Source organism: Perca fluviatilis, chromosome 6, assembly GCF_010015445.1.
Source record: "Perca fluviatilis chromosome 6, GENO_Pfluv_1.0, whole genome shotgun sequence".
In the NCBI taxonomy this organism is placed as follows: Eukaryota; Metazoa; Chordata; class Actinopteri; order Perciformes; family Percidae; genus Perca; species Perca fluviatilis.
This window is the reverse complement of record NC_053117.1, coordinates 13,414,843-13,431,980: the sequence shown is the minus strand read 5'-3', so window position 1 is coordinate 13,431,980 and position 17,138 is coordinate 13,414,843. Positions and strand designations below refer to the sequence as shown.

The following is a 17,138-nucleotide window of genomic DNA, read 5'->3' as shown; positions in this document are numbered from 1 at the left end:
GGCATAATGACAGGGAGCAATCTGATCTAATATCCAGCTTGTCACAGAAAATGCGTTCAGAATGAGCTCTGAGTTGTAGTAGCCACAGAGTCCTATCCCCCACATTCCACACCACGTTCACTTTTAATAGGCGAGGGATTTCACCTCCCATTCTCTTAATGTACCCGCTGCCCAGCAAAAGAGGCTGCTTTTTTTTTTTTTTTTTTTTGGCTGCCTAAGCAAAATGTAGATTGCGCGAACAAAAACTCCACTTGCATGGCAGTAAATATGATGACACTGCAAGCTCGTCTTTTGCCGACAAAGTTGTGATCCTTGTGTTTTTTTGATGAAGCAGTGAAAACAAGCCACTGCGAGAGCACCGGCAGCTGTGTGGTTAAGGATACAAACGCCCCGCCTCCTCTCTGCACCTCTCCCAGCACCGGAGGAACAACAGGGCTGAGGTGGAAGTGGGGGGATCGAGAAGGAATGACAACCTGTGTGTGAGTTATAGTGCAAATGAGCTCTGTGAAGGTGCTAATTGTAGTCTAAGAAAAACAGCTCCGAATGAGCGTGTGTGTGTGTGTGTGTGTGTGTGTGTGTGTGTGTATGCGAACATTGTGCACTAGCACTGTATGTGTGCGCGTCCTTTTGCCTAAAGATGCGAGGGGCTAATTTTGCTTACCAGAACCATTTTTGCTTATCAACAGAAAATGAGGAAAATATGGATCTTAGCTCATTATGGGGTTGTTTATGTTTACCCAAGTAACCCATTAAACCTGGGAGAGAGAGCCTCCTTTAACTGTGAGCATGTTAGTAATGTGGTCTCAGTCATTGGAGGGGGCTACTCATTACTCTTTAATGTGCTGAATAAACATTTCACAGGCTCACTGTTCCCTGCTATTGTTCATATTGTTGTGAATGCAGCATTTTCTTATTGTTGGACCACTCCAGCAGATATGCTTTGCCGTGTATGCAAGCTACAAAACCACAGGGTGCTGAGGGTGGAGAGGGGGTGGGGGTTAATATATTCTGTTAAAAAGAAGCCTACTTAAACACAGCACAAGAGTGTTAAGTGACACGATGGTGGTCATATTTTTGTCAGAGCATCATTACATGACATTGATGCTGTAGGAAGTTGTCTTTTAGGTTTAAAAAGACAAAAAAAAATTTGTAGGTTTCCATACAGGCACAATGGTACCAAACTGGCAACTTTTACCACAAAGAAAAGGAAGCTGTGCACACATTGCACATTATGGCCAACTGTGCTTCAAGAAATAGTTCCAGCATGTAACTTCCTCATAAATTCCTACAAATTGTGATTTTTACATTTCTGTTTGTGTACAGAATTAACCTATGTGCACCCTTAAAAAAAGTTAATCTGGTCTCATTAGAGGACAAAAATGTCCAAACTAAAAATATGATATTAAATATTATTTTCCACTTTCACTGACTTAAATCTTTTAACCCACATCAATCCTGTTCATAACTAACAACATCATCATCATTTTTAGAATTGTAACCATTTAAATGCCAGTTGATTTACATAAAGTCACTGTTGTTTTTCATGACAAAAACACAAAAATCTACTATTTTGAGTATACTAATAGCTGGGGGTTAATTTATTTTTCTGTTTTTCATAGTCTGGGATAAGTCAATGATTAGCAACATTGATTTTCGTGCGTTTTTATTTTTTTTTATAACATTTTGATTTACAAAAAATAACAACCTCTTGATACCTTAGAGGACAAAAAAGCCCCCATTCCTAAAACTGCTATAAAATATAATATACATTAACAAATAAGGTAAAGATGAGCTGGTAGACGTGCTTTTCACTTTGGAGACAGCCAGGCTAGACATTCCACCCCGCTTCCAGTCTTTATGCTAAGCTAGGCTAACCGCATCCTGACTCAAGCTCTGAGTTTAAAGGGTAACTTAGGTTTTTTATAACCTGGACCCTATTTTCCTATGTTTTTGTGTCTAAGTGACTGATGGGAACAACCATTTTTGAAATTGGTCCAGTATTAAGCAGCGGCAAAACAAGCTGCACTGTAACAATAATGGGCAATTGCGCACCTCCAATTTATGTTCTCTAAAAGTGCTGTTTTTGCCACTGACAGGCTCAGGTTATTATTCTGTGTGCAGGACTGGACTGGCCATCGGGCATACCGGTCATTTTCCCGGTGGGCCGACACACTTTTGGGCCGAATCGCGATATAAATAGGCCTTTTTTTTTTTGCTGGGCGGGGCCGGCCCATAAAGAACTCACAGCGGCCCATTGGTTAATTTTTTTTATTGCCACTGGCCTGACTCAATCAAATCCAGGAACCCCCCTCCCCACTCCGGGCCGCAAATTTACGAATCCTACTATGGCCACGCCTCCCGACCCTGAGACACGAGCTGTAATAGTTATGCTGGAAGTTTAGCATTCACGTTAAAATGGACAAACGACCACCAAAGTGCAAAGGAAGTGCAGAGAAATTACAGGAGAAAAAGATTAAGAATCTACAGGCGGATTCCTCAAAATGTGCCAAAACTTCTGACATGTTTGGGGCTGTAGTAGCTGCTTCAACATCAGCATTACCTGAAGTAGAGGAGGAGGAGAGGTGGCTGGCTATACAGAGAAGCAGAAACAGCATCATGACAGGGAAGAAGCTGAGGAGGAGGAGAGTGACCATGACAGGGCCATGGGAGCGAGTGAGGAAAAGATGGAAGGAGAGAGTAGTTGACGATGTGGTAAGGAGTAGGCAAATTTAACAGGGACTCTCAGGAAAGGAGGGAGGCTGTGTGTGTGTGTGTGTGTGTGTGTGTGTCTGTCACAACAACAAGCAGTTTGGCTGTAACATTAAAGTTAGTGGCTGTCAGGTAACCTAACTGTTTAAGCTTACATTGAAAATGCTAGCGGTTAGCCTGTTGGCTAGCTGAAAAGTCTGTGTGATCTATAAAATCAGTGATGAGACAAGCATCAATGTTCCTTGAATGGCTTAATTAGCTTCTCTTGTATTGGTGCTCTTTTCCAGGGCATATACTACTCTCAGCTTTACTGTAGCTTTTGGGAAGGGTTATAGTTATGGTTATAGTATTTAGCAGACACTTGTGTCCAAAGCGACAAAATATGAATCTTACAATAGTTAAAATTAACAGTAAACTGTTTTTAAAGTTGCTAAGCCAATATTAAGCATACTCCTAATACTAACAATAATAGCAATACAATATCAAATATCAATACAAATAATAAATATACTATAAATATATAAATCATAACTCTAAGAATGAATGAATAATTTAAGTGTAAGAGCAACAGATAAGTCTTGAGAACCCTCTTGAAGGATCCAAAATGATCACATGAACGCTGAACACTAGGCAACTCATAGAATGCACGAATATTTTAAGAGGACTGTCTGCAGGGAACGTGTCTGACCAATCACGGTGGGTGTGGGCCACCTGGGCCAAAAAATGCCAGGGACGATTTTTTGTCCAAGTCCAGCCCTGTCTGTGTGTATCAAGTGTCTGACATTATGGAACGGATCTCTACAGAGTCTTTTTGTTAAAGACTAAGATCCTTTTTTTTACGATGTCGCCAAACCCGCCAGACAGTAATTCTATCATAATAAAACACACTTAATTCAAAGTCGACAGAAACAAAATCAAACTATCAAAAGTCGTCTTGGTTCGTCTGTCCACTGTCCACTGTCCACTCTGGTTTGGTTAAAATAAACCCTTAATTCACTCATTTACATGTGAAAATATGTTTGTTCTATACACTCTAATACCCCTTTCACACTGATGGCTCTATCAGGGTTATACCCAGGTCAACTGAGTGTTTGAATGGGGTAATCCTCCTCGATCTACTCGGCTTCGAGATAAATTATGTGATTGGTTGGAAATGAGAGTGGGGAAGTCGTCACAGGTCGCCACCAATTTTTACCGCACACTTTGAAAAAACAACATCAAATTAATCTCACTGTGCTTTACGTTGAGTTTTTACTACTGTATAAAACTAGGATTTTCACAGACGGCTTCAACAAAAGTAGGGCGGAGGGATTCAATTTATTTCAGTCCGCTGGCAGCGGGTGCCCGGGTGTTCACTAATCTGCCTTTTGCAGAGCGGTAGCAAAGTTTTACCCAGCATTAGAACATAAACATTCTCTCAGCACCGAAGCGCTTACTCCCTCTCTCTGGCAACCGTCTGCAGCCTGCAGTTCTGTGCGGCTGCTGCAGTAGCCTTTTTTTTTTACAAAAATTAGTCGTGAAGCCAACAGCAAATCCCAACGTCTTAAAATGGTCAAAAATCGATACTAGAGTAACCTACTTCCCTGTTTACTGCAACACAATCATTAAAATAAAACATCAAGAAAACATGAGTTCTGCTGGTATACAGCTGGACTGGAGTATGTGATGTCAGCTGTTCACTGAATATGACTTGTAAAGCTCCGCCCATTTCTAGCACTTAAGGTAACTGTTATGCATTGCTCCTGGGTTGACCTAAGTGATCTCTGATGTCATGACCAGGGACATACCCATGTTGAATGGCTTGGTTTGAATTTCCAAAAGGAGGGTTCGAACACTGATCAGACAACCCTGGTAGATGGTGTGAAAGAGGTCTACAAGTATTGTTTATTTAAATGGGGTCTAGTGAGTTCAGCAATGGCTATTTCGGAGGGGTTTCTGGTTAGAGAAAAAGGATCTTAATCTTTAACAAAAAGGTCTATCTCTGTAGGGACGCATTCCATAATGTTGTCAGACACTTAGAATAACAATCTGAGCCTGTCAGCAGCAGAAGATTTTTCGTCACATTCGTCACTTAGACACCAATGCATTGGAAAATTAGGTCTAGGTTCGAAAATATGGAAATTTCCCTCATCCTCTTCTCCAAATTGTTGTAAGTTTAGATGCAATCGTAATTGAACGAAGCATTCTATAAAGAATAGATTCACAATTTATCAAGTCTGTCTTAAAACAATAGTCAGGTCCCCATATGTAATTTGAAACACGTTTTGCTCGGTGTAATCATTTCACCTGTCCATTCAGGCCCTTCCTATTCAGCATCTACTGTAATTTAATTAATTTAATTTAATTTAATTTAATTTAATTTAATTTAATTTAATTTTAATTTAATTTTACTGTTTATTGTAAGTGATGGGGAACAAAATCCACAGTCCTCGTTTTGTGCACAAACTACATTCAAGTATATCTGAAGTTAAAATGAGACTTGAGCAGTCTGAGTTAAACAAATTAAGTGGGTATCCTCCAAGATTACAGCCTTTTTATAAACTACCCTCTTTGTGTTACTCCTCCCACTGCAGCTCAAAAGGGAAAAAACAAAGAGGGAACTGCGTTCTTCCAATATAGACCTTGTTCAGTGCATAAATGTATTCCAAAGTTTAGCCGAAGCTAATGTGAGGCTTTTGCAGTCGGAGTTGGCCAGATTAAGTGGATATCTCCAAAAACTAACTTTGAAAGAAAGATAACTGTTAAGGCTAAGCTAGTGAACACGTGCAGACACAGAGACAGGAGGCTGAGAGCAAGTTAGAAGATGTTTTATTTCAGCGATGGGCTAGTAGTGAGAGCCACACTAGAGGGGGGTCCGGTGAGGAGGTGAGCCAGGGGCGGAGGTGAACAAGGCTGAGGAGCAGACTCCAGCGAGGCAGGCAGGAGAGGCAGGAGGACCGGGAACAGAGGCTGTAGTCAGGCTGAGGTAACTACAGGCACAGGGAAACCGATATTATGGGCAGTGGTGCTGCTTGATTATGGAAATATTCATACACGACATATTCATCACAATTATTTTGGTCAATATTGAAATCACGATTATTTAACACGATGACTCATTGAATAGAGCTGCACAATATATAGTTTTTTTTTTTATCGTCCACGCAGTATCAACTGGCGCAATATCCATATTGCAAAAGGCTGTGACATATCGCGATAGACACTCAGATATTTTTTGTGTTAGTTGAAAGAAAATATAGAAAATTACACTTTAAACACTATCGCATATTCTCCTCATATCGTGTAGCCCTGTCATTGACTCTCGGAAAGATTTAAAAAAAATGTAATAACAGTGAATCAGTTAAAGCTATAGTGCGTAGTTTCTGTCGCCCCCATGAGGAATCTATGTAATGACAACAACACTGTTGGCGCGTCCACATGGTACAGCCTTCCGTGATCACGCACCACCCCCTCCCCTCCTCCACGCAGTCGCTAGTAGCCGAGGAGGACACAGAGGATTAAAAAAACATGGCTCTTCAGAAGAGGTAATTATCTACACTTGATTTTCTGCGTGCGAAAGTCGACGGATGACACAATCTTCTGAACATAGCCATACTGAGAAATACAGAAGGAGAGTTGAATGGAACTGATAGTCTTAATTATATTTTTATCAATTTTGCAATGGCTTGAATGTAACGGACGTTCATTAGTATAATAAAAGTTAAGTTAAAAAGTTAAACTGTGTCATTCCCCTTCATACTTTTCCCTTTTATTCATTCAGAACACAAGACAAAATAAGCGTTTACTTGCAAAACATCATGTGCAAAATAATTGTTTCTCTCGATTACTCTGCTGAAATCGTAATCACGATTAAAATTTCAATTAACTGCACAGCCCTAACGGACAGGCAAATCCTGACTGACAACAATAGACCTTTTTCACGGCTGTCTCACTGAAATAGCTCACTGGGACAATTGATGGAATTGAGCCATCGTTAAGGTTATCAATTTCAGCTGTGCTTTTCCTACTATGACAAGTCAAAATGTCTGCTGTGAAAAAGGTCCATTATCAAAGGCTGGAAACATGACTGACTGCATAAACAGAGTCTACAATCTGGCAACGAGGTGGAGTCTGAACCGGGTCTTCATGGCGGGGCTAACAATGATGAGTGGCAGCTGGTTGCCTGACTCTTGCACACCTGTCTCCACACCTGCAATTAAACACGCTCACGAGAGAGAGAGAGAGAGACTGCTGGGTTGGTGCAAGTGGAGGCAGAGGAAGTGACAATATCCACTTGATTTGGCTGACACAGACGTCTAATGCCTACCATACACTAGAAGACTCCGAACAGATTTTGAAAAGACTAAAGTCTGACCATCTCACATCTAAAGACAACCATCTCACATCTAACGTTAAAAACTGTCAGAATATGTAAAGACTGGGGATCTTGCAGGGTCACACATTGCAAGAGTACAACTAGATTCGTTTTGAAAGATTTAACCAAGCTAGCTAGCTACTGCTAGCGTTAGCTGGTAAGTTAAGGGAAAGTTTGCCGATTATCTCTTCTGCCGTACATGCAGATGAATGGCACCAGTACCCCAACGCCTATTCAGTAGCTTAGCTCTTTTATTGATGAAGTAGTGCGGTAGAGTCGATACAAGCTACATTTCATTGAGCATTCTGAAGCTCAAGCACAGCGGAGCTTTCTTCTGCAGTCTGAAATAAAACTGCTGAGCATCACTGACGCCACCGCAAAACACGGACGTACATGGATGAATGAACAGGACGAATGAATGCTTTGAAAAACTTTTTCAAAAACAAATGGGCATGTGGGTATTGATAGACATGGAAGAATGTGAACCTATCCTTTGCCTAGGCTCAGTAATAGTCTCAGAAAAGAAAAAGTTCCTGATTTATTTTTTTTAATGAAAAAAGAAATATGAATAAATAATCAAAATAAAATGTATAAAAATAAAAATATTTGCCAACACAATGCTTCCCTCCTCTTTTTTTCAATGGGATTGATGATGCATAAGCAGCAGCTCATTTTCTTTTCTCTTCACTTTCTGTTTGTGGAAACAATTACTGAGCTGTGCTGAGTAGTCAATATGTTATCTTACAGCAGGAAATATCAGGATTAACTCTGGGTGAAAATAAAATAAAAGTATTAAGCTGATCCTCCTGCAGATATTTTTTTTTTTGAAATGCAGTCAAATTTGAATGTATGTGTATGTATCTCTAACAAGTTTAAAATGCACATTGATTTCCATACAGTAGTCAGATTAAGGGAAATCAGTGTTAGGAACGAGAGATAGGAACTCTAAAGCATTGTGGTTTGCCTTGAAAAACAGTCAGCAGTAAGCTGAAAAAGGAATATTGAAGATTTGTAGTAGGGGTGGGAATCACCACGATACGATATTATCACGATACTTATGTCACGATACGATATTATTGCGATTTTAAAAATATTGCGATAATTCTGCCATATGTTGCAATTTATTACCTTTTTTCCAACTTCGAATTATGTCCCCAAAGGAAAACTTAGTCAACATCTGTTTTATCATCACTACAATATTCCATCCAGTGGACTGATAGATCAATTGATGTTATTATTGTAGTTGGCATTCTCCCTCGTGTGTCGATACTGTATTGCCATGGAAAATATTGCGATACTATGCTAAATTCCTTTCTTTTTTTTCACCCCGAATTTGTAGTAAGTGTAATAAAACATTCAAAAATACTGGCCTTTTAAAAGACCCAATCACACATGATATTATTTAATACTATGTACACAGAACGATATAAAGTAATACTTTCTTTTTTCAAAGAATCTGAAACAGCATTCAGAACATTACACACACTAAAACTCTCCACTGAAGCATTTACTAATGACATTCTATCATTCCTTCTAGCTCTGAAAGGCCATGTAAAAAAACACACCTGTTTGAGCAAACACTGGTGTTTTAGAAAGATTTGTGCAAGCCTGAATTAGTGATAAACTTCAAATTGGATGATAATCTGAGTGTTGCCAATTTTTTTTTTTATTCAGGACAATAATTAACATGAGGAGAGTCAACTAAATCAGTGAGGCATACTTGTTATGAGCTGGGATTAGGCCCAAATTTAAAGTATGTTGTCAGATATGATACTGTAAATGTTCCTCCTTGGTTCAATTTCGTTTCACACAGAAAAAAATCCAAGCGAATCAAAGTGCATCACTACATACCACGCAAGAACGTTCACTCCCCTTATTGGTCAGATGTGTCTGGGGGCGGGAGCAAGAAAGTAAATACAAGAAGGTCCCATGTTACTACATCTCATCAGTTTGCATGCTCTGCCACGTTGCAGATTGCAAAGCACATCCGACTACAGGAGCCGTTTAGCTCAAACTTGCGGCTTACAGCTGGTAGTTGGGTTGGATCATGTTCTGACCACACACAAAACATACTGAAACGTACCAGAGTTCGTTTGTAACCAGACCAAGACCGTCCGGTTGTTTTGGTCCACACCCGAGTGCGATTGTTCGCACCAAGTGGGTAAACACTCCAGGGTTTCATTCAATGAAACTAAACAAGGCAGGCGTGTAAACGCCCTAATACTCTTAGCATCAACTCTGCACAAATGTAGTGATCAGATTACCAAGAAATTTACCGAGCATGGGGCAGCCTATACCTCACCTGGTAGATCGAGCGCCCCATGTAGGCTCAGTCCTTGCCAGTGGCTCGGGTTCGAATGCGACCAGAGACAATAATTGCTGCATGTCTTTAATTTCAATGACCGCATGGATTTTCCTTGAGTACCACCCTCAAAGCAAACTTTACATTCTTTGCATGAATCTATCAATCAACCACTTTATTTGTATTGCAATTTAAATATAAGCAAATGTAGTACAGAGTGCTTCTTAACCCCTATTCTAATCCTATTTTCAAATTTATTTTTCTATTTTAAAAAAATACTTTCATTTTTACTCGTACCCCTGGTAAGTGTAGAACCACCCCATGGTTGTAATTTACTGCTAGACTATTGGATATCTCTGTTTCTGTCTGTCTGTGCAGTAAATGGTGGCATAACATTTCAGCTATCAGCAATTTATTTCTATAGCACAATTCCAGTTTATTACAACTTGGGTCCTATTTTTGTTTTGACCATCATTTCTATAAGTTTTGAACGTTGTACTCACTCAAGTCATTGCTGAGATCTGGGAGCAAGACAAGCATCTCTACAATGAAGTTCAGATGGGGCAAGACACACAAGCAGTCAGATGATCAGACAGGTTGTATATACCAACAGTTAAAGCTATCGTAAGCGGTTTATTTTTGGCGTCATTGGGCACAAAAATCATAATAATCTTTTCAGCATCTCCTCCTTGGCTCTGTTTTTAGGTATAGTAAATGTTGTATTTGGAGACTTTGGGCAATCACAGATTTTCAGAGAAAGGTCTGTTTACCGTAGCCAAAGGCTCAGGGCTGCAGGTAATTCAAAGCTAAACTATTAGATAAGAGACTTTATTGCGATCAATCTATATACAGTACACATAGGAAAGAAATTGTGTATAAAAAGTAGTCCAGGTTTTTGGCCAGGGACATTTGCTGTGAAAACAGTGGGTAAAGCTGGTCAGCTTGGGTTAGCCTTTAGCCTAGCACGAATACCAGCTCGTTTGTAATGTTTACATTTCCACTCACACAGCTTCTGGCTTGTTCCTTGTTCGGATGGCAGCAGCCGGCTATTAGGCCGAAGCCACGGCACCGCCTACAGCTGCCATCCGGACGGATAAACTGTGTGTGCACAACTACGTTAAGTACTGGAGGTCAAAGTTGAACCTGAAAGTCTGGTGTGGGTGATCATTTTACTGTTCGCCATTGTTTTAACAAAGCGGCTTGTTTCCAACCTTTCTGATGGTCTGCCTGCTTGTGTTCCTTGCTCAATCACACTTCTTTTTAGTGATGCAAAACCCAGGTTGTTTGAAAGAGTCATTTCCCTTTGAGGCCTTCAGAACCACATACTGGTTAAACTCTAAGAAAAACCTGTATTCTATACAGGTTAGAGAGGGCATTTTAGAAACGGCAGTGCAATTCAGATCAGGGGACCGAGCATTAAATATGCATAGATGGCAGGGAGAAGTGAGGGACATTGAGTCATTGGTATTCTAGCTACTGGTGCAGTCAAAGGTAGAGGGTTGAAAGGGGGGGGGACTCGGAATCAGCCCAGCAGACCCAGGGCAGCTTATTGGGATAGAGAGGGAGCCCAGTCACTGGGCTTAGACAGGCTCAATGCAGGGCTCAACTCATCACACGCCTGTCAGATAGACACCTGCCGCGCGAAAGCAGTCACATACACACACACACACACACACACACACACACACACACACACACACACACACACACACACACACACACACACTCAGACATACACCTGCCTACTCTACTTTAACCCATTCTTACTTCCAGCAATTCCTTTCAAGCCAGAGTTGCTTTGAGTCAAAAGGAAACAGCATTTCCATAGCGTCGTATTTCCATAATTTAAAGGATTTCTGATGATCTATGTTCCACCAACACAGGATGTTGGGTGGAACAAAAGGGTACAGTGTGTCAAAAAGAAACACCATGTGTTTGTTTTGAAACTGACTCTCTTTCTCAATTTGGATATTTTTTTGTTTGTATGTCCAAAGGTTTTCAACACACAACAAAGATCTTTGTATAAAAATGATAGTGGAAAGTGCGGTGTTCCAAAAATATTAGAACAATATTGATAAAATATACTCAATATAAATATACTAAATATACTTTAACGATTGCTAAGTTAGCCCCACTGTTTAAGCTGTACAAGAACATGTAACATGTAATGTAGGCATGCTCCAAAAAGTAGCAAACTGTGACTAGGTTGTCACTCGAGATACAAATTGTGACTTGGGGTGGAAAAACTGTCTCAAAATGATCCACACAAATAGGAGGTTTACAAATATATTTCCATTGGAAATATATGTTTATTTATGAATGATGAAATACGAGGTACAAATTAGAGGCACAGACACAGACACACTTACAGATTCGAATCACTCTGCAGTCATTTGTGCATTGTGTTTACAGATACAAATCACTTTGCATGTATTTGTGCATTGTGTTTCACAAGGTGGAAATTCATGTGACTTTTTTAGCACCATATGATGCATTGTGTGTAGACACAGAAGACTTAATCTGCTGCATTAAAAGGAGAAACATTTTCATGTGATATCTAAGAACATTAATGTACTTTTTTCCGAAACGTACATCAAATAACGCTATCACTTGAAAAAGAAAGTTATGCTTATTCCACCAGTATTTGTCCCTGACTCTCATTTGCCCTTAAAAAAAAAAATAAAAATAAATGCTTTGCTAGCAGCTTTGCTTTAGAATATTCAGCTGCTTTAATTAGTGTTGCTGCAATAAGCTAGAAAAAAAATTGGCATGTTCTATTTTTTTTCCTTTTGTGTTGTATTGCAGCTAGCCAATTATGGCATAGTTGTAATGTATGTCGTTAAATGTCTGCACTTAGCATAAGATGAATGTGTTGACAGTAACCACCAACACAAATGATCTGAAAGGATGATGAGCTGAAATGAATTGGTTTGTTTGTAGACGTGTGTATTGGAGTTACCTTTGTGAAAGGTATTTTAAAGATGTCAATGGTAATATATGTTAAGAATATACATAACATTCATTTGCATTTACTAGTAAATTCATGTACGCTATAATGTCAGAGAATTAGCTTACAAGGTAAAAAAGTTATTTAATTAATTTTCATTTCAGTGTGACTAGATTGCAATTTAGCACGTTGGCTGTTCCAAATGACAATGTCTAAAACCATTCGTAACTTCATTACCCAGAAATCCAATTAGTGACATCAGTAAACTTCACATAGTGTGCTCATGTTTGCCAATGTTTTGATTTCAGCCAGTTTTGAATTCATTGCTTCCTGCTCCTCTCTCTCACATAAGACCAGATAAAGTTTTAATTTTGGGAAAATACAGTGGACCTGCGAGGATGTGATGCTTCTCTTCTCTGCTGCTGTTTCGCTTACTGTCTCAGATCGAAAGGACAGGTGTGTTTTCACTTTAAAAAAAAAAACCTGCTTAGTGCTGCTTTAATGACGTCTCCACCAATTTGGTTGCACAACATTAACGTTGTTGGTGTGTGCACATTGCGTCGGATCGCTGTCAGAGCTACGTTCTGACTGTGAGAGGCGCTGCCACCGCCAAGTGCACACAGCTTGCTTGTGTCACATTCAATTATAGCTCCTTCACTTTCCATAGACAGTAATTGAGCCGGGGGCACTCACTCTATTTAAAACCACAGGAGCTCTGCAGTTCACATTGTGTCCCCTGAAAGCTCCATCTCCGCTGATTCCCACCAGCAGAAGCCTCCCTGTGGGACCTGGTGGGGGTATCACAGAGATGGGGTAAACTGGGGTTGGGCTGGGGCGCTCCGGGCACTTTTGGGGCAGTCTGACAACACCCCATCAACACACAAAGACACACACCACTCAACAGCCACCCACCCACCATCCTCACCAATTAGACCCAAGATTAATTAGTCCATCGGCCATCATCCAGGAAGTTAGAATTCACAGTTGAGGCTGCAATCCGGGTAGGGTAGAGCAACAAAGTCTCTGCCCTACTTTTTGGGATCTTGAACTCATTTTGGGTTAGGCCTGGCTTTGTTGATCCCACGTTTTCCTGGCCATCTTCAAGACACAAAAAAAACGTGTAATGTTATCATAGTCGTACGTACGTACCGTTTTGAAGTGTCGAGTTTGGCAATTTGGCCGTCGCCATCTTGGTTTTTTGAAACAGGACGTGACGATTTTTGGGAGAGAGGGTGAAGTTGGGGAGGATGACGTGGATCTGTGGTTTCAATGGTGCTGGTCTAAGCTAAGCACTAAAAAGGAAAATTTGCTAACGCATAACATTTTTAGGTGACCTAATGTTCCAATCAACTTTGAAGTGAAAACAAACAGTGAGAGGGTCAAATTGTAAGACGAAAACGTAAACAGCACCCACAAACAACTTCAAGGCTATTTTAATGTCCACGGTGTTAGCATGGTTAGCATTGCTAAGTCTCTATCATGATCAACAGGCCCTACATTACATCTTGCTTTATCAGCATTTTAAAATAAATGGGACCATAATTTACAAAGTGAACATAATACTGTATTGAAGAAGACTTGAAACTAGCGATTGAGACCATAAACCTTTAAGGAAAATGTTTACAGAGGTAATAAATCAAGTGAGAAGTAGGGTCATTTTCCTATTGACTCATATGCATGCCTGCTCCTTTTTGCAACCAGTGGAGTCGCCCCCTGCTGGAAATGATATAGAATGCAGGTTTAAGGCAATTCCACATTAGCTTCACAATTTTAGAAGACAATGGGAAAAGGCCTTTAAGGATGGCTCATTTTTATTTCAAAAAGTCTACTTCTTTATATACTACAACTACAACACATGCAGGCTTCATGAGGCTTTGATCTTCTTCCAATGGCTAAGACCTGGTGCATGATGTATAACAAAATATTCTTGATGAGGTGCTCAGTATAGAGCAGTAGATACTTGTATAATTACAAGTTGGTCAAATTATCTAAAAAGTAAAGCAAACATCAAGAAGGAGGTTACCATCACTAACCTCCACACAGAGGTGTTTCTAGGATTTTAAGTGTGAAGTATATCCACTTCATTTGGTGGAACATCTAAAAGTTAGCAAACCCTTAATGTAATATAATAAAATAAACACTTGCACAGGAAAACTGACACACAGTTATAGCAGGTAGCTGTAGGGATGTCTAAAAGTCTGTTGACAATTTTTTTCTCTCTCGATTTCCATTATTTTCCAATATTGTTTTTAATTATAATGAAATCTTAAAGTAAAAGACAGAAAATGCATATAAGGCCCACCTGGTCAAATCAGATGCCCGTCCAAGAAGTATCATCTGGCTACAGGACCGGTTCAGGATTCATCACAGACCTCCAATTAAAGTGTTCTCTTTTTTATCAACCATAACCATTCGTTAAAAAAGCCACAAAAAGTTAAGCACTGTAAAATGTAAGCATTACACGTTTTTCATTGCTGTATGCACCACATTGACTGTATAAGAACGCGGCTGGCCTCTTAGGGAGGTGGTCGGGGTGGATGGGTGGGAGTTAAAGGTCCCATGACATGAAAATTTCCCTTCATGAGGTTTTTTAACATTAATATGAGTTCCCCCAGCCTGCCTATGGTCCCCCAGTGAATAGAAATGGCGATAGGTGTAAATCGAGCCCTGGGTATCCTGCTCTGCCTTTAAGAAAATGAAAGCTAAGATGGGCCGATCTGGAATCTGCTCCTCATGAGGTCATAAGGAGCAAGGTTACCTCCCCTTTCTCTGCTTTGCCCACACAGAGAATTTGGCCCACCCATGAGAGACAGAGAGACATCATGGCTTGCAAACAAGCAGTAGCATTTAAAGCTACAGACAGAAACAGCACTAACTACTAAGGAAAGCTCATTGTGGGACTGGCTCTAGTGGCTGTAATTCTGCACCAAGGCTGAATTTCGGGAAAGAGACTTCAGATACAGTATTAGGGGACCACTGAGGCCTACATAAAAGCATCCAAAAAGCAGCATGTCATAGGACCTTTAAAGCACAGGACTTTCAAGCCAGAGAGCAGATTTCGCTTCCTGGGTAAAACTATCACCCAGGACATGTGTTCTTTGGGAGTGTTTAAATCCAAACCATGATCTTTTTCCTAATCTTGACTAGTCATTTTGGTGCCTAATCTAAACTTTCGTCTCGGCAAAACGCTTATGTGGACTAAATTTAAACATAACATCTGCCGAAATGAGCGCCAGCTCGCGGTGCTCTATTCCCGGCTCAAGATCACCCATTTTCGGCTAAACAAATCTACTAACTGCTGCTGATACGACCGAGCTGTGACGGAGGTCCGTAGCGGAGCTCTGTAGAGGCTGAAACATTACAATTTTGTAGGATATCATACGTTTTGGTGTGCATACATTTTCGTACGATATCATACGGACCCGTTCGTGAGAATGTGTTGGCAAAACTATAATCCAAAGATCATCTGAAATGAATATGAGACTAATGCAGTCTGAGTTAGACACATTAAGGGGTATCTTCCACAGTTACAGCTTGTGTTACACTTTCCACTACAGATCAAGAGGGAAAAGAGCTACAGTCAATTTCAATTTTACAATATTGCAAAAAGCAAGAACTTTACACGTTGGTGTAGTAAGACAATAATCATATACTATACCTTTTAACTAATTTTAGTTTTAAATGACAAAATTTGAAGATGAATTGTAGTGTTGCATCATATGGTTTAACACTGCTAATTACCTACACTAATTACCAGACTGTGCTGTGGTTATACTGTACTATTCAGCTCCCAGTGGCCAATAATAGAGGACTGCAGGTGTTACTGGGCAGCTCCCAGCGTGAGAGGAAAGGAGCTGAAAACAACTGTGCACGTTCAGCAAAAGCCTTCATTTCTAAGTAAATAAAGACTAAATCAACTGTAGAATTATGCTGTCCTGCTCTGACAACTGCTGTTTGGAACTTTTCTAACTTTAACCCCCCTGCTGACCTACAGCATGTCATCAACAGAATTACTGCAGAAAACAAAACATTCTTTCCAATGCCATGCTGGGGCCCCAGTGCAGAAGCCAGGGAGGAGGTTTGTGTGAAATTGCAAGGGCCTCATCACGGATCCCTATAATGACTCCCTCTCTCCTGCTCTGACACTTAGGAAGATGAAAAGCAGAGATCCAAATCACATTAACACGAGCTGACTTATTCATATTTAGGCTGATTTCAGTCCATAATCTCTCAGCTCAGATGTTCACTGGGCTTATTAATACATGAAAGAAAAGGCCTAAGTCTATAAATCTGACATGAAATTTTAAACACTCCTGCATATCTTGTCTTTCATCTGTTTTAAAGGAACTACCCCTTTCTTGGTGAATTAAAACATGGCTGCCACTGAGCACGAGTTAAACGACCAGTACCGGGTAAGGACCACCCTCCATGTTGATGAAACTCATAGCCACGCTGTACATGCTGCTCTTTATAGTGCAAATCCAAGGGGGCTCTGATAATTGAAATGATTTGCTTGACATTCTTCCCTTTTAGGAGAAAGGATGTGGAGACATGATCAGTATACTTCCCATGACCGCTAATAGGACAACCAGTCTGCAAGTTCTCCTCATGGCTTGTGCAGCACCAAAGAGGGAGAAAGTACATCTGAAAAAGTTTGGTAGAAGTAGTTTTAGTTTAATTATAAGCAATACTAACAGGACTATATTTGAATTGTAAAGTGTAAACATATTTGTTCAGACAATCATTCAAAGCTAAAAACAAAGTCCCTATGTGTGCCCTGGCAGTGCCCTGGCAGTGGGGCTAAGGATATTGGTTGTTCAATCTTC

At 40.2% G+C, this 17,138-nt stretch overlaps 1 long non-coding RNA gene across 1 annotated transcript; it reads left to right on the top strand.

Moving 5' to 3' along the window:
• Positions 1 to 246: 246 nt before the first annotated feature.
• On the top strand, positions 247 to 16,912 carry LOC120560059. The gene is made up of 3 exons (XR_005639414.1): positions 247 to 479; positions 16,657 to 16,724; positions 16,846 to 16,912. It is a non-coding gene; the product is annotated as an uncharacterized LOC120560059 (long non-coding RNA).
• The last annotated feature ends 226 nt before the right edge of the window (positions 16,913 to 17,138 follow it).